Genomic DNA, 4646 nt, shown 5'->3' on the forward strand with positions numbered 1-4646 from the left:
AGCCAATTCCCCAGCCAGCGGATCGTGGTGGACCCAAGGCTACAATTGGCTCAGCTGCAGCCCCTGGGCAGATGAAAAGGGAACCTGTCCTCACCTGGAGTTGGAGACCTGAGGCCAGTGCAGCGTGCCACCTTGAGTCAGCCCCTTGTCCTTTGCTAGGTCAGCGGAGGACTACAGGCTCACTTTTGCAGAAAATCCTTAGCTCTCTGGTTTCTCTCCTGTGCAAAGGAAAGTATTTGCTCTTAGCCAGCCTGCAGTTGGTAGCACTGCAAGCCTGTCTCTCTCAGGGTGCTGGTCCTCAACACCCTTCAGGAAGCGGCCAACAGAGGCATGTTGGGAGGGCCCTCCTTTTATGCGTTTCTGGCCTCCATGCCCCATTCCTTGGGTCCTGGGGCTGTCTGCTGCAAGGAGGCCCCATGAGCACATCCTGTCCCAGTCCCACTCCCACCATCTGTGATCATTTGCTGGCACCAGTGCCACTGGGATAGGATGGGACAGGAGCTATACAGCTCTTGGCTTTGAAAAAGCAGACAGTACGAGCCAGGCAGGAGTTGAACCTACAATCTTCTGATTCGTAGTCAGACGCGTTATCCATTGCGCCACTGGCCCATGCTTACCTGCTTGCTCCTAGGTGCTGGTGAAGGGTGACCCTTCAATTTTCTCTTTGCCCAGGGCCCCTATAAATCCTCATCTGTGCTTGCATGCAGGGGAAATATCTTAGATGGTAGAGTGCTCACTTAGCATGTGAGCGGTAGCGGGACTGATGCCCTCATTCTCCAGGTGCTCGTGTTACCCTTTGTCCTTCTCTGGCTGAAATGGAGGCTGGGCAAATGGGCACATTCCTCTGTGCATTGTGGGAGAGCTATTTTGCTGCATAAGGGCTGTGATGTGGCTCAGTGAAAAAAGCAAAGGCAAGCGTCGGCCTCACAAGAATTCGCAAAAAACACGCCATGAGTTGAATCTACAATCTTCTGACCCGTAGTCCGACACATCATCCAGTGCAGCACTGGACCTTGCCTTACTGTGGGGCTGTCAGGTCCTGGTGAAGGGTGACCCCCCTTCCTGGTACCCTGCCTGGAGCCCACCACTCCCTTTCCCTCCTGCAGACTCCAGCAGCAGCTGCGCTGTGACAGGGGCTGGTTTCCATGGAGACTGGCCCCAGCCCCTGCCAGCCCTGCTGGGGCCGGTCTCCATGGGGTTTCCGTGGAGACCGGCCCCAGCAGGGCTGGCAGGGAGTGTGGCTGCTCTGGGGCTGGGAACTCGAGGTGGTGACAGCACAGTGCAGCGCCGGGGCACAGCTGCGATCTGCAGCCCGTGTACCCCGGGAAGGGGCGTGCAGGTAGTGGATCGTGGCTCTGCCTTGGCTCCAGACCATGCTGTCACCGCTGCAAGGTTTCAGCTCCCTACCCTGCCGTGCGTCCTGCTGGGGCCAGGCTCCTTGGAAACCCGGCCCCACACTGTCACAGCACCTTCCTGCTGGGATCTCCATGGAAACTGCCCCAGTGACGTGGGCAGGGGCGTGTGGGAGATGGCGTCCAGCCACCAGCCAGATCTGCCATTTTGCCCACTCCTGAGCTGGACTGTTCTCAGTGGGGGCAGATGACAGGACAAGGAGCAATGGGCTCAAGCTGCAGCAAGGGAAGTTGAGGTTGGATATTAGGAAAAAGTTTCTCACCAGGAGGGTTGTGAAGCACTGGAACGGGTTACCCAGAGAGGTGGTGGAGTCTCTATCTTTGGAGGTTTTGAAGACCCAGCTGGACAAAGCCCTGTCTGGGATGACGTAGTTGGGGCTGGTCCTGCTTGGAGCAGGGGGTTGGGCGAGATGTGACCTCCTGAGGTCCCTTCAACCCTCACTTTCTATGATTCTTATGGAAGGTTTTGAACAAATGTTGAGATTGTAAATGCGGACTGGACATAATAACCGGGGGTCTCCTTCCAGCCCTGTGTTCCTATGTAAGGAGGTGAAATTTGGAACAGCTGCCTCAGTGCCTGGGCCTTTCTGTCTGGGGATCTCAATGCCTTTTACAAATGTTAATGATTTTGCCTCCCTGAAATCTGTGTTAGACATGCCAGTATAATCAGCCCATTTTACAGGTGGACAAACTGAGGTGCGGTGCAGAGCAGTGCATTGCCAGAGACCCAGGAGGGGGTGGTCTTCCTAGGGAGTGTCCTGACCCAGGGACACCCGAACGTCTTCCATTTGGTTGCCATAGTGACTGTGACAGCATGATTGACAGGTGTATCTGGGGGTCCAGTGGAGGAGAGATTCCTAACTGGGTTGTGAGAGACTGAACCCAAGCAGCCAGCATGGAAGAGCTTTTTGGTGAATGCAAGAAAGTTGGGGTCAGGGAGGAGCTTTGCTCTGACGAGCTCTCCCGTGTCACTCAGCAACAGGACATCCCAATGGGAACGAGAGGCCCCGGAGACATGGCCCTGTCGAAGTCACACTTTTCCTCTGATGAAAGGAGAGAAAGCAGAAAACGCAAACAACAGACCTTTGCAATGAGATGTTCCCACAAACGCTGCCGGCGGCATCTGGTCAAGGCCAAGCCCCGTGCGTGTCCCAGGCAGAGCGAGAGGACACGGGCCACGCTGATGCCCTGCAGGAAACCCGTGAGGTTAAAACACCTCCTTCGATGGAAGAGGCCCGTGTCCCCACTGCAGAGGAAGGCAGAGACAAACCCCAGTCCGTGCCAGTCTGACCAGAGGAAACCTCTCCTCCTGACTCTGCACTTGGCAATCAGTTTATCCCCAAGGCCACAGACTGGACCCACCAGAGAGGCACCCTCCAGCTTTGGAAATTCCCACGTCTAATTGTGGCCAGCGTCCAGCACACTGGAGGAAGCGGGGAAAAAATGCCTAGATGCCAGAAATGCACATTCACTAGTGGAGGGGGTGGGCAGCCCCCGGGGCAGCCAGCAAAAGCCCGAAGGCCCAGGCTTTCCAGACACCTTGCACACAGGCGTCGAGTTTTCTGTTGGTCACCAGCTACTTGTCTCCACGCAGGACACGCTCAGATTACTGCCCCAGCCGCTCCTGTTGTACCAGCCCCTCCATCGACTTGTCCGTCTCAAAGGGAGTCAGGTCCCTTGCTTTCCTTCCAGTACTTCCCACCTCTGACATTTAAGAGCTTTCTAATTTCCAGTCCAAATTCATCCGTGACCAGTTTGCATCCGTTTGATCTTCTGCCAGTGTTGCTTGTTACCTTGCACTGCTTTTCTCTTTCCCTGATGTTCAAGCTGGAAATGCATTTACAAAGAGCAATCAGATCCCCCCTCCGCCTCTGATTTGCCAGGCCAAGCATGCTGAGCTCTTTCAGGCCCGTCTCCCAAAACAGGTTCTCCTTTCCCCTCGCCCTTCCAGGTGTCTGTCTCCGCGCCTGTTCTGGTTTCAGTCCATCTGTCTTTTGAACAGAGGCGACCAAAGCAGCAAGCCATGCTCCAAACTGGGTCTTACCAATTCCTGGAGCTAAGGGTGGAAAAATGCATTGCTTTTCCTCAACTTTATGGTGCCGTCAAAAGTGTCATGGTGGCAGAAGGGTGGTGAAATACTGGAATGAGTTACCTAGAGAGGCGGTGGGATCTCCATCCTTGGAGATTTTTAAGACCCAGCTGGACAAAGCCTTTGCTGGGACGATGTAGTTGGGGCAGATCCTGCTTGGAGCAGGGGTTATGACCCCCAGGGGTCCCTTCCAACCCCATTTTCTATCATTCTGTGATAAATTGTCAAGAGCACTTTGGACGGACACTTGGCTGGGACGGTCTGGTTAGGGATGACCCTGTCTTGACCAGGAGGCCGGACTCCATGTGACCTTGCATGGCTCCTTCCAGTCTGACTCCCTTATGATCCTCTAGCCCACCTAGGGATCCCTGTAAACCCAGTACTGAGCCCCACGAAGAGTTACAGGTAGGCACCAGAGCTCATTTTGGGATCAGACCTCCATTAATGATGGGAGACAGCGAGTAGGAAAGGTAGAACAAGGTCATAAGGTGGCTCACCCAGTGGCCCTGGGACTCCCTGGCTCTCCGCTTTCTGTGCAACTTGCTGGTCACTGCTTGCTCGGTGCTCCTTCTGCCTACTTTTCCCCATTCAAATTTATGCAGAAAAGAGCACTTCCCCAGCCCTTCGGGGCATCCTGGATATAATTAAAACCACTGCCCCCCCCGATTCTCACGTACGCCACGGCCTCTTTATGTTGCCAGCTGGGTGTAAAAGGGCCCCAGCATAAATCAGAAGCAGGCCACGGCTATTACAAAGGCGCATTGTTAGTAACCGAGAACAGGATGGGCTGCTCTCGCTCCGGTTGCGGCGAACCTGCGTTTGTCCCGAAGGTGAGGGCGGAGGTTTCACCAGCCGAAGAGACACGTTCCCTCGTGGAGCTTGTTCCTAGACCGGGAACAACGGCCGTGCAGGTCGCACGCCTTCGAGACAACCCCAGAAGAGAGACCGAACTAGACAGGGACAGTGCAGGGCCCTGATTCAGCAAAGCCCTGACGTCCGGCCATGCGCAGAAGAGCATGGAGGCACACGCATGGCTTTAGGCCCATGCTCACGGGATTTTCTGAAGGGGGGTGCTTTTTGGTATCAATGACCCATAACACGTTCCTTGGGGGCTTTATGGTGGGGGCTGGGAATGACTGTACAGA

At 55.2% G+C, this 4646-nt stretch overlaps 1 non-coding gene across 1 annotated transcript; it reads right to left on the reverse strand.

Moving 5' to 3' along the window:
• Positions 1 to 536: 536 nt before the first annotated feature.
• On the reverse strand, positions 537 to 609 carry TRNAR-ACG. Its single transcript has one exon. It is a non-coding gene; the product is annotated as a tRNA-Arg (tRNA).
• Positions 610 to 4646: the final 4037 nt, after the last annotated feature.

This window comes from Gavialis gangeticus, unplaced genomic scaffold (assembly GCF_001723915.1).
Source record: "Gavialis gangeticus isolate Ggan-Ray unplaced genomic scaffold, GavGan_comp1, whole genome shotgun sequence".
NCBI classification, from domain to species: Eukaryota; Metazoa; Chordata; order Crocodylia; family Gavialidae; genus Gavialis; species Gavialis gangeticus.